General features: G+C 48.3%; 1 long non-coding RNA gene across 1 annotated transcript in view; it reads left to right on the forward strand.

Annotated features, from left to right (window-relative positions):
• The first annotated feature begins 1,425 nt into the window (after window positions 1-1,425).
• LOC149524588 (uncharacterized) overlaps window positions 1,426-12,060 on the forward strand; it is a 124,628-nt gene continuing 113,993 nt past the window's right edge. Inside the window, exon 1 of the long non-coding RNA XR_016349539.1 lies at window positions 1,426-1,562. This is a non-coding gene — a long non-coding RNA (uncharacterized LOC149524588). The remainder of the gene's footprint in view (window positions 1,563-12,060) is intronic.

Consider the following 12,060-nt stretch of genomic DNA (forward strand, 5'->3'; position numbering starts at 1 on the left):
GGCAAAACACTTCCCTAAATCTAGCGGAAGCTTCCCCAGTCCAGAGAAAATAAGAGGTTTGCTCAGGGGCCTTGTAAAACATGATTACTTGTTTAAAGAAAGTTTATTAAGGCAGTGTCTGCCGGGTATTGAATTTCAGCATATTACAGCTTGATTCTGAGCAAGCCACTAGCAAATGGGATACTGTGGAATATTTCACCAGACAAACTAGGAGGCAGTCATCCAGAAACCCAAGGCAGTGTCCTGGGAGATTGGCCAGGAAAGTGGTTTATTACAACTTTGTAATTAGTAAGGCTATTTACCTGTGAACATTACACTGAAGTCCTGAAATGACTGCCTGGAGTAATCCCTAGCAGTTTTCATCAGTATGTGCCCCGTGCTTTACAAAGGAGATCTGCAGCCTTTCCTCTGTGTTAGAGATAGGGGAAGTGTGGTACGTGGGAGTCCATGACATCTCCAAAATCACCTACTAGGTCAATGGCAGAGCTGGGGATCCAATGCTTTGGCCACTAGACCAGACTGGAACCGATTACCTGGGATGGGGACCAGAAGCTCAGGAGATATTTAGGCACCTAAATACTTGTGAGGATCCAGGCCTAATTTCACAGCCTCATGATTGCTCCCATTTGGGACAGCTGGTGCTCAGTTCTTTCCAAACACACCTCGATAGGCCGTCCCCAACCTCGTGGGCTGGGGCTTGCAGGAGGGGAATGGAGTCCCCAGCATGGAAGGTCCAGTTGCTTCCTATATCCTTTGCATTGGAGTGGTCTAAGGAAAGCCAATCGGGTTGAGCACCGCACACGTTTTGTCGCGTTGGATAACAGGCACAATTCCAGTCAATACATTACTATAAGATTTTAGAACAAACTCAATTACAAACCTGTATTTGTTTCACATACTACAGGTTGAACCTCTCTAGTCTGGCATCCACAGGACCTGACTGGTTCTGAACCAGAGAATTTTCTGGACTATGGGAGGTCGATATTGTCTAGCAGCATTGCCAACACTTCCACTGCTTGCTGGGCTCTTAGAAGACATTGCGGGGTAAATTACAGCTAAATATCAACCCTGAACTCTGAGAGCCAGGACTGGTGGCTAGAAACAAACTTCATGGGACCGTGGGAAACTTGGCCACTCCCATGATAAGTGGACATCCAGCTAACTACAATCATGCTGGACACGGATGTTGCCAGACCAGAGAGTTCTGGACTAGAGAGGCTCAACCGGTCATCGTTCTGCGAAAAGTATCTCCTAGTTTTAAAATATTCAGTAGACGCTCTCTTCAGATGTAAACAGGCTGCAGAGACTTGGAAAACAACACTGACCGGATCTGCCAGATGTTTTAATGGGATAAAATCCAACTGCATTAAGCTGTTTTCCCCTGAACTCATCTTAGAGGGTAGATAGCTTTAAAAAAGAGAGAGAGAGAGATCGAGTCTCCATTCCTTATCCTGACACCAAAGTTGGTCCCAACCGGCTCTTTTTTAACAGGGAATGCCTGATTTTTCTGAAGTGCTCAGCACCTACAACGGTGACCAGACATAGAGGAGAGATCCCCAAAGGTATAGGGGTGTATGGCTAGTGATTGTAATGATATGGCTTGTTCCAAGGGCTGTGGGAGTTTGGTTTTGTGTTATTGTGGATTAATCAGGTGGAAGTCATTAAACTGGCTGGGACCTAGCTAGCCACTGTGCAAAGAAAGCCCCAGGATATGGGGTCCCAAGAAGGAATTTGATTGAACTGTGCTTGAATTGAGTGAGTGTTTAGAAAAGCTCGGAAGGGGGCAGCGAACAGAGTAGGGCAAGGGTACCATGATGAGGCGGCCCCGCCCCGCACTATAAATCAACTTGTGGGCAGGGCCCAGCTGGCGGAGAGGGTCCCTCCCCTATGGACTTGCAGGGCATGCTCACTGGTGAACTGCAGGATAAAAGGCCCAGAGCTGGCTCACTTGGGGCTGATAGCGGAGGGGGAAGGACCAGCAAGGCCAGCTCCGGACCCAGAGGAGTCCACAAAGCTGGAGCAAACGCTACAACCCCAGCCCTGGAGACAGTGGAAAGGTACAACTGCAGGGGAACGGCGGGGAGGTAGGAAGCAGCCCAGGGCAGGGAGTAATAGTACCCCAAGTGCTCAGCGCATTGAGGGGAGGAACCCCTCGCTGAGCAGGCAGTGGACCGAGTCACTGCCAATAGGGCCCTGGGCTAGGATCCGGTGGAATGGGAGGGCCCGGGTCCCCCTAGTCTCACCCCCTGTGGTGCCCCAGAGCCAAGGAGGACCTGCAGGCCTAAGGACTAGGCCGCAAGGCCATATTTACCCCAAGGGGGGGGGATTCTAAAGATTGTGCCAGAAGGCCGTAGTTACCCTAGAAGGGGGGACTCTAAAGACTGAGCCGCTGGGCCCAAAATGAGGGAGATCCTGACCGAGGGGCTGCACCCCTCGACAGGTACCATGGCACAGGGGTGTCTGGATGGTGGCACTAGCTCAGCTGATTAGCAGAAGTGAGTACTTACAACTGGCAATGTATGTTCAGCTGCCCTTGCTCCCTCCTGCAGCCATGCTGTTCCCAGGAGTCTCCTGCTAGCCATGCAGAGTGCATGTGTGTAGGGAGGCGGGGAATAAGGGGAGAAGGGAGTTTTAGCAGCAGTTTGTAAAAAAAATATACTTTACAATATACAATAAAATATACACCAATATACAAAATATAGCGTAAAATATACCATAGAAATATATTGTAGAAAAATATACAGTACTTGTATTTGATAACTAGTCTCTGATTGTGGAGTTGAAGACCATACCCTATTGTACACATGAGGTGGGCAGAGTTAAGGTTATAAGAAGGCAGTTTTAAAGCCAGGCCAAATTCTGGCATCCTGGGTGGGATCTGACTCCATCTCCTGACCACTTAGGAGCCTAGTGCCCTCACCGTTAGCTAGTCTGGAATGAAACATTGCCTTAATTGGCGATTTCTTTAATCTTCTATGATTGGCTACTACAGAATATACATGAACAGCCTTAACTGTAGGGTGTGGATGGGGTGCGTTTGAGAGGGGGACACACAAATAGGCTTGAGAGTTTGAAATACAAAGGAACTTCACCCTTTCTCTTGAATGCTGTTTTTTCACTGAAGGAAGAATGAAGTTGCTTTTGTCATTTTGCTGTATTCATTTTCTAGGCTCTCCAAAGGCCAGCAATATGACATTTCCAGTCTGTATTTATCAAGCATGTAGTTCTCAGTCCTGGGATCAGTGTGCAGCCTGTGTTGGCAACTACAGTGCACATTTTGTGTAGGTCAGCTTTGAGATAATATCTGGCACCCTTTGACTTGCATCATTTTCCTAGGTGAGGGATTGTTTTTCATTTTGGCCGCTTTACGGGTCCCTCCTGACACTTACCAGACGCTAATTGACATTTCTGAGGCATCTCAGAAGAGAGGGACAGTACAAAAGGTTGATCTAACTCATAACCATTTTCAACAACACCCTGCGTGGCATTTCAGAATCATTTTCTAAGACCTCATTTCTTTGCCGACAAGGGAGATAACAGACGTGACCGAAACAACCTCGGACGGGCTCAGGTGAAGTAAATTGGCATAACGTCATTGACGTCAATAGAATTATGGTAATTTTCACCAGCTGATTATGGTGACTTCCACCTGGCCCTTGACTATCTGCCTCTGTGTATTTATAGTCCCCCTGTCATTAGTGGATTTTTATCTTCTTTCCGTGTGTTTCAGGAACATTGTCTTGTATTATCCCCTTTTCACAGATGGGGAGTTGAAGTGCAGAGTTGAAATGACTTGACCAAGGTTACCAACTGAGCCTGTGGCAGAACTGAGTCTTGACCCCCCCCCCCGCCCCCAGTTTTCTGAGTCCCAGTACGATACTTTAACCCTAAAACCTCTGTTTCTTTCATGTGTGCTCTCTCTTGAGCCTTATTTTGTCAAATGTACTTCTGCCACTGCATTGTCGAAGTAAAATGAAGGCTGCCTAAAACTGTAGGTTGTCAGCGAATCTCTGTTGTTTCCAGGGATGAGATGCGACTCTTTTTGATCACTTCTTTAATTATCTTCACTAACGGCAGTCAATTAGTTAATGTACTAGTCTGAATAATCCTTTGCTAGGATTTCAAGGTGAGCTTGGATGCTTCAGATTCATTGATGCCTCCTGGAAAATCTTAAAATAGTTTTCAGAACTTTTTCTGCACTCCCATGAAACCAAAACTCCTGGTGGGAGCTTACCTGCAACGCCTGTAAAAGCAGCACTTTAAGGTTCCTTCTGGTTCAGTCTCACATGGGTTCTCTGTACTCCATCCAGAGATTCTTGTGTGAAACGCTGATCTTTAAGATAGAACCTCAGCTCGTGAAATTGACTGCAATTGATTGCAATTGAACTGAATTTATTAAGCACCAGAATAAATTGCCCAGGGAGGTTGTGGAATCTCCATCACTGGAGATATTTAAGAGCAGGTGAGAGAGACATCTCTCAGGGATGATCTAGAGTCTAGCCGTGGCCAACCCGCAGTTCGCGAGCCGCATGCGGCTCTCCCCCCCACTCCTCCATCAGTGTGGATCACGAAGCCTCCCCCACACCCTCTGAACACGGCCCACGCCTCCCAGCTCCCCTGTGCTCTCCGGGGCAGGGGAGACATCTGGATCAAAATGGCAGAGCCAATATTCCATCTGCCAGTTCTCCCCTCCTCCTTCTCTTCCCGATCTCCCCCGGCCAGCCCCCTACCTGGCCAGCCCTGCTTCCGCCGGCTGGTTCCCCCGCCCCCCAGCTGAGATCAAGAGTTCTTTATTTTTTTTTAACTCACCTGGTAACCGTAGCTATGCCTCTTCCGGAAGCCAGGAACATCTGGCTGCAGACTCTGCCCAGCCCAGCCGAGGGCTTGGGGGACCCAGTGCCACACGGACACTCTGGGAGCTTGGAACACCCCGGCAGCCATGCTGAGGCCTGATATCTTTTTCCCCGGGCCGCGGCCCATAGTTTGGGAAACACTGCTCTATAGCGTGCTTTGGAAACAAGTGAAAGATTTGCTCATTCTCATTCTCTGAACCCAGCAAGAACTAGACCGGCCTCTGCTTCTTTAATGGGAGTTACTCGCTGTTGGGGCCACAGTGATGCTCAGTGTTTCAAGATGCTCTTCCCAAATCTGGGTGTCTCCTGTATGGCTGAAAAGCCTTAATCTGTCTTGGGAGGTTTTCTGCAAAACCTGCACAGCTCCCAAACACCCGTGTGTATCTCAGCACAATACATGTCTGTGTCAGAACCACAGAACACTAGAACTGGAAGGGACATCGAGAGGGCATCAAGTCCAGTCTCCTGCCCTCATGGCAGGACCAAGCACCATCCAGATCATCCCTGAGAGATGTCTGTCTAACCTGCTCTTAAATATCCCCAGTGATGGAGACTCCACAACCTCCCTAGGCAATTTATTCCAGTGCTTAACCACCTTGACAGGCAAGAAGTGTTTCCTAATATCCATCCTAAACCTCCCTTGCTGCAGTTTAAGCCCACTGCTTCTTGTCCTATCCTCAGAGGTCATGGAGAACAACTTTTCTCCCTCCTCCTTGTGACACCCTTTTAGGTATTTGAAAGCTGCTATCATGTCCCTTCTCAGTCCCCTCTGTCTGTGTAACTATCATTCAAGAGGTATGTTTTTTTCTATGCCTTTATCTTGTATGGTAGTTTGTGTTCTGCTGCAATCTTGTTACTAGCTGAGTGCTGGGTTTCTATTTAGATATATTCTTTGTACCTCTTCTTTAAAGATTCACACTTTCTTGACTTAAAAAAATGTTTCTCAATTGCTTTGCTTTGTTATGGAAATACTATTTACCTGGCATTTTCTCTGTTAAAAGTAATACACCTCTCTCTCCTGCTTTCAAATTGCAGGTCTCTTCAACTCTCCAGAGAGCTTGTCTTTATATTCAAGCGACTGTCTGTCTGAGGAAAGCGTAAGAGTCTCTAGGAAGAAGTTCTCACTCTGCAAAAAACAGGACTATGTAGCACTTTAAAGACTAACAAGATGGTTTATTAGGTGATGAGCTTTCGTGGGCCAGACCCTCTTCCTCATCAAACCACTTTATTAGTCTTTAAAGTGCTACATAGTTCTGTCTTTTGTTTCAGCTAGACCAGACTAACACGGCTGCATCTCTATCACTATTTCACTCTGCAAAAGTGAGTCTGTCGGTTTGCCCCTTGTCTCTTTTCTGCCAGTTTTTCTGCTAAGGAAATTTTATGATTAACAAAAATGCAAATGTAATGCAAGGTCCTGCTGTCCTTATTCTGAGTTACTGCAAACTCGACAGGGGGTCTTAAAGGTAGAGCGCCTCAGCTGTTGTAAATCAATGGAGCATTGTTGATTTAAATACAACTACACCAATCTACTCTCGTGGGGAATCTGTTCCAAATAAGATGCCAAGCTGGTTTACACTAAGACTTTATTTTGAAATAACCCCTCCCCCCCGGTTGAATTTACAAGTGGAGCGTCCACACTACCAAGCACGTTATTTCGAAATAACGGGCCAACGAATTCAAAATCTATACTCCTTTTCATCAGGAGTATTGCTAATTCCAAAATAGTTATTTCAAAATAGCGGGACTGGGGACACTCCGGTCCTGCTATTTTGAAATAACGACTCCCCAGAGTCATTCAAACTAATTACTCCCCGGTGCTTCCTGGGGCTCTAAATTGAGGTAATGCATCCACCTTAATGGAGCCTGTCTCAGACTCGTTTCAAGGCTTCCCCCTTGTGTGGACACGCGATTTGGATTTTGTTAAATCGGAAGTTAAGTCAAATTTAGTAATTTTGAAATAATTTCCTAGTGTGGACAAGGCCTCAAGTGTTTGAGTGGCAGAATCTGGCCACGGTAGTTGTAACTAGGAAAGGATTTTCCCCCCCCCCTTGGCAACATTGTTGAGTTGTAAGTACAGGCTGAGAAGCTGAGCCTTTTCCTCTTTTTCTGGGTGGGGGAGGATTTTGCGTTTGATTTCACGTCCTAGACCAAAAATAGAGGCACTCTCTTGACCAGACCACAGTAGTAGGCCTTTTACAGGTCATCTGAAGAAGTGGGCCATACCCACGAAAGCTCATGATACCATCTATATGTTTTCTTAGTCTGTAAAATGCTACCAGACCATTTGTTGTTTTTTTAGTTTATCCTGTACAGACTAACTCGGCTACCCCCTGATGCTTTAGAATAGCTTTAGTTAGCGTGATACATTCTACTTGGATTCCGTCTACTCCAAGACTGTCTTGGGCTCTATGCTTGCAGAGGATTTGAGTTCAATTTAACATAGTTTTGAATAACATACTTTCCTTGGTCTACTGGAAACCCCCATCAGCACCACCACATAAGGTTCTGACCTTTCCCCTCAGTTTTGTGGGCTACTCAAGCCACATTTAGCCTACATCTTGCATGAGAGGAGATTTGGGGTGCCCATGTGGCATGCCCCGGGAATGTATGATGCGTTTGGTCACCAAACAAAAATATGTGCGTCATAAGGCATGCACTTAAAACATTTCCAGATGAGAGTTAGAATGGAGGTGGTCAATAAGCAACCATGATGTAATTGATGTCCTGGTGTCAAAGTACAGCTGCCTGAGTCACTTATTGACTGGCATCCCTGTCCGTGAAGGAAGAGAGAATTAGATGACTCGGCTATGAAAGAAAAACGGTAAGAATGATTCCCCATGGCTCCTTTGAAATGAAGACCCAAGACTGAGTCTCTTTATACTATTCCCCCTTGAGCTCCACAAGTAGGCGACTTCTTCAAAGGGTCCATTTTCAGCATCACGAATTACATAAAACGTCCATCGAGCTTTGTCTCGCCGATAGTTTCTCTGCTTGTTAGACATATGCCACTGTGCGCGTGCAAATGTCAGGCTTCCAAAGTGCCAGAAACAGCACAACGAGAATGTGAAATGGTCTTGGCAGGGCATCTGGGGATTCGTCTCTGCAAAAGGTCCCTCCAAGTGACAGAGATACCATGTAGCAGATCGAAATCTATGCCGCAGTGGAATAGGTTATGTACTGGGGGCAAAGAGCAAGTGTCTAAAGTAGTGTTTCCCTCCCATCTGTGGTTGCAGAGCACCCCCTAGGGCAGGGGTGAGGAACCTCAAGCCTGTGGGCTGGATGTGGCCCTGGAAAGTCAGGGTTCTCCCCCCAGCACTAGGGAGTCCGTGCTGGTGCTCCAGTCCCCCTGCTACCCATGGTGGGGCTGGAGGCTCTGGAGTGTGAGGGGAATGTGGGGAGTGTCTCCCCTTCTCAGTTGGGGACCACGACAATGAGGGTTTGGGGGATTTTTTGCTTCTTGTATGAGGCCCCTAATTGATTTTTCTGTGGGGCAGTGTACCCCGACATAAAAAAGTTTCCCCCATCCCTGTCCTAGAGAAACGTTCACATTTCAGTGCCGACAGGTAAGCTCTGAAGTTGAGTGCCTGGTTCTCAGAGCTCTCTGAACTCCCTCTGAAGTCAAGAGGACTTGTGGGTGCTCAGAACCTCTCAGTTTTAGTTTCTCTGACTTTAGGCACCTGAGTTTGGGATGGTCGGCTCCTAGCGTTGACTGATCCAAAGCCCAGTGGAAATCTCGCTGTTGATTTTGAGGGGTGTTCGCAGTCACCGCACAACTCTTAGGAAACATAACTGCTCATTTCTGTGCAACTTTCCTGTTTGGGTTAACAAATCGAATTTCCCTAGTCTCTTTAGGGATCCATCGCCACTTCCATACAATGGAGTGGATGGAAAAATCCATTTGTCTCTGAGATGCTAATGGCATTTTATGAAGCCTGCTTAAGGTGCACTCACCAGCAGAAAAGACTTTTCTGTGGATGGCTGTCCGGCACTCCATCCTAAGCGGTCAGCTGATCTTCCTTAACATTTGTGAAACTGATCGACTGTATAATAAGGCATTGCAAAGGCATAAGCCCCACCAGCTCTCCCCCGGACTGCAATGGAAGAGGGGACAGAAGCGGGGTGGATAGAAGCATATCCAGAGCCCCATTGCAATCTGCCAATTTCCAGGTGGTGGATGGGGTGTGGGGATTGTTACCAGATGGTGAAAGCTAGATTAGCCCCATGGCTGCTGTAGTCTATGCTGGGATAGCAGCTGTTCAGGACAAGGAACTGGAGGGTGCAACAGACTCCCAGATGGCCTGCCCACCCCAGCCTTGCCTGGGGAAGGTCCTTATACAGAATCAAATTAGTGGCTAGATTCCCTTGCATGTTACGTGCCCTGAATTGCAGCGGGTCACCCCTTTCTGGGAATGCATTGAACCGTGTTTGTAACACTCAGAGTCCCCATGAGTTTTATGCACACTGGGTGCCATGGAGAACTGGGCATGTCCCACTGTCAGCTGCATTTCCCCTTTGGAGAGGGAGCTGATGCACAAAGGCAAGCCAGTACCATGCATCTGTGCGTCTCCGAGTACGTGCCCGGTTTCGACACCTGCATGGGAATGGCAAGTGTGGCTGCAGCAGCCAGAACCACTTGAGGCAGGGTCTTCTTGGTGCCTCCTAACCAGGGCCGGCCTGAGCCATTTTGGCACCGCGGGCCCTGGGCGGGCGACGCTGCCCCGGGTGCATGGTGCATGCACGGGCCCGCCCCCAGGGCACATGGGCCTGCCCCCGCACACACGGTGCATGCATGAGCCTGCCCCTGGGGTGCATGGGCCTGCCCCTGCGCACACGGCGCATGCATGAGCCTGCCCCCAGGTGCACAGGCTCACCTCCAGGTGCACGGAGCATGCACGAGCCCACCCCTAGGGTGCATGGGAGGGTGGACGGTGCATGCGCTGCTGCTGGTGTGCAGCCCAAGGCCACCCGGCTGGACTGTACCTGGCCATGCAGGACCCCTTGGCCATGGAGGGAAGGGCACTGCGGGGGTTAATGCAGGCCCTGCCCCACGCAGCCACTGCAGCCTGCCAGGAGCCGGGCACGCGGTGTCTGATGGCAGCTATAAGGGGTGCCGTGTGCCCCTTACAGCTGCCATCAGGTGCCCCCCCATCGGTTGGTGCCATTGGCACTGAGGGCAACAGAGGCCTAACTTCCTGGTCCCCCATTTCTCTCTTGTTCTGGGAGGGGAGTTGGCTGCTGGCCTCTAGCAGAAGCAAGTTACTATCTGACCTGTGCTGACGTACCCGAACTGACTGCTGCGTACTCTCCCTTCCACCCACGTTTTGTCCATGTGTATCTTTGCACTGAGCAAAGATGGCTTGAGCAGAGTAGAAAAGGGTTTCTTCCTCTTCCCTTGCAGTCCTGCCCGGGTTTGTTTCTGATCCACAAACCAACCCTTCGGGCAGGAGCTCTTTGAGGCCTTGGCTGTGTGCAAGCAAAAGATGACGTGAGTCTGACTGGAGTCTCTGGATGCCACTTCATAACTGCAAAGAATTAATTTGCCTTCAGAAAGGCCATGTCTTCACTATGCTGAAGATCAACGCGGCCACGATTGATCTTCCAGAGTTTGATTTAGCCGGTCTAGTTAAGACCTGTTAAATCGCACTCAGAAGGTGCCCCCATCAGTGCCAATACTCCTGCTCTTTGCGAGGAGTAAGGGAAACCGATGGGAGCATTTGCTTCCATTGGCCTCCCATTGTGTAGACCAGGTGGAAACTCAAGTTAACAGAAGTCAACTTCAGTTACATAATGAATGAAGCTGGAGTTGCATCTCTTAATTTGACCTTCCCTCGGAGTGAAATCATGGCTCAATTGCTTTTCCTCTTTGTGCTTCTGTTTCCCCTCCTCCACTTTCTCTTGTTAGCTCAGATGGCAAGTTTTTTCTGACAGAACTCACCTCCTGCTACCTGCGTATACAACACCAAGCACAATGGGGCACTGATCTCTGTTGAGACTTCTATAAATAACAGAGCATAATTTACAAGGGTGCGCTTAGTTTTGTGCAACTGATTCCTTTCTAACCAATGTTTCCACAGAATATCCTGGTTCTCGTAGTGTGATAGAGGATTAAGACGCAACATTAAATTATACCATCTCTTCATGACCTGTCCCCCATGCACTCACTACTGATGCAGATTGTACATCATTTGCATTGTCCTTTGTTTCATAATTTTCCTAGTAACATCTGTCTTCTGGCAGACAGCCTCGGGCTGCAACTAAATGCCCTTCATGACTTGTTTTTCCTGTTCTCCTGAGATGGGTTGCTCTGAGCCCAGACTTTCTAGGACCTCCAGGCCTGGGTCACCTTCAAATACTAACAGACCAGAAACAGTTTCATATCATGTCTGCAACATTAAAACAAGTTGGCAGCGTTAAGTCTTGCCCTTCCAGTCTTCTGCAAGAAACAATCCCTGGAGCTGTGAACCTAGCAGACGGTGCCTCTAACTGCTTGAGCTAACAGACCGCCTGTGTCAGCAAGACGAGCCCTAAAAGCCCATGTGTGGTCTAGCTACCAGAGGGAGACACAAACGCACTGCTAATATATGCCCTTTTTGTCCCACTTCATTCATAAATGTCAAGATTCTCCTGTTTTCCTTGACTTTTCAGCTCAGAGAGAACCGTGGGAAACCTACAACTTTAGGACCATTCACTGTTAAGGGTCAGATCCTACTCCCCTTACTCAAGAAACACTTTGCAGCACAGGTGAACCTATTGACGTCCATGGGACCATTGATGGAAAGAAGTGAAACTAAACATCAGTAAGGGTAGGAAGAGCTGGCCTTAAACTATTTCTGTGTCCAATGCCCAGGTGAGCTGGACTATGAGTGCCTGCTGTGTAGGTGTGGAAGAGAGACCTACTCAGGTCAGAGCGAGTCACCACAGTATTGTGGTCACCTGAGCATAGAGACTTTACATGACGATGGCCACTCAAAAAGAGACAGGCTGGAATAGAGGGAGGAAGCTGCCTTCCTTCTTGGAGCAACTTCTCTTACAACCTCACTGGAGGTGGTTAGCCAGGTTACATGGCCTTTAAGGGGGAGAGCAGCAGCACTTGCTGTCTGTAGGTGCCGGGTTGCTCCAGGATTACAGAATTCCTGCTACACAAGCAGAGCAGATACATATATACTGGTCCCAACGTGGACCAGTCATTGCCATTGTTATTAGCGCA

This window comes from Pelodiscus sinensis, chromosome 4, assembly GCF_052426305.1.
Source record: "Pelodiscus sinensis isolate ZL-2025 chromosome 4, ASM5242630v1, whole genome shotgun sequence".
Lineage (NCBI taxonomy): Eukaryota > Metazoa > Chordata > Testudines > Trionychidae > Pelodiscus > Pelodiscus sinensis.